We start from the raw sequence: 998 nt of genomic DNA, 5'->3' as shown, positions 1-998 counted from the left end.
CTTTATTCTTTTTCAATATTTTTAGTTCTTCTTTATCGGTTCCTGCAACTAGTCCATCATCAACATACAGTGCAAGTATGAGTTTCTTTCCTCCCTGTATTCTAATGAACAAACAAGTATCTGCATCGCTTTGTTTGAAATGTCTCTTTTTCAAGAATTCAGCAAAGCGTTTGTTCCAACATCTTGGAGCTTGTTTAAGTCCATAGAGACTTCGCTTGAGTTTACAGACTCTTCCTGAATTATCTTTAAAATCTTCAGGTTGCTCCATGTAAATATCTTCATCTAGTTTGCTGTATAGAAATGCTGTTGACACATCAAACTGCATGAGTGACATCTTTTCATTTGCAGCAACACTTAATAGTGTTCTTATAGTTGAACTTCTGACCACAGGACTATAGGTTTCTTCATAGTCAATTCCCTTTTTCTGAGAAAAACCTTTTACCACTAGCCTGGCTTTAAAACGTTCAACAGAACCATCTGGATTGTGTTTTACCTTGTAGACCCATTTGCATGGTATTGCCTTATGACCTTTTGGAAGACTTACCAAATCCCACGTTTGATTTTCCTTTAATGACTGCATTTCACTGTTCATGGCTTTAAACCATTCATCTTTTTCATCACTTTGAATGGCATCTTTGTAGCTCTCTGGTTCAAGTACTTCACCTAATGCAGACATAACGAAAGGATCATAACGAGATGGCTTTTTGATATTATTCCTGTCACGTAGAACCATACCTTTGGTCTTTTGATTACAACAGTCAGATTGATCTTCTTCATCAGATGAAACTGAACTACGGTTGTGAACATCTTCATTAGTGTCATCTGAAATTTCTTCTTTTGAATCATCATTTCTACTACTTGAGTCATTTTCTGATTTGCAATTGATTTGAGGATCTGTTGTAAAATCTTTTTGAGTCTGATGTCCAAATGATGTTGTACATTTCATAGGTTTTTCTTGGAAAACTACATCTCTTGAGAATATCATTTTATATTGATTT

Source organism: Helobdella robusta, assembly GCF_000326865.2.
Source record: "Helobdella robusta unplaced genomic scaffold HELROscaffold_25, whole genome shotgun sequence".
In the NCBI taxonomy this organism is placed as follows: Eukaryota; Metazoa; Annelida; class Clitellata; order Rhynchobdellida; family Glossiphoniidae; genus Helobdella; species Helobdella robusta.
This window is presented reverse-complemented; position numbering follows the sequence as displayed.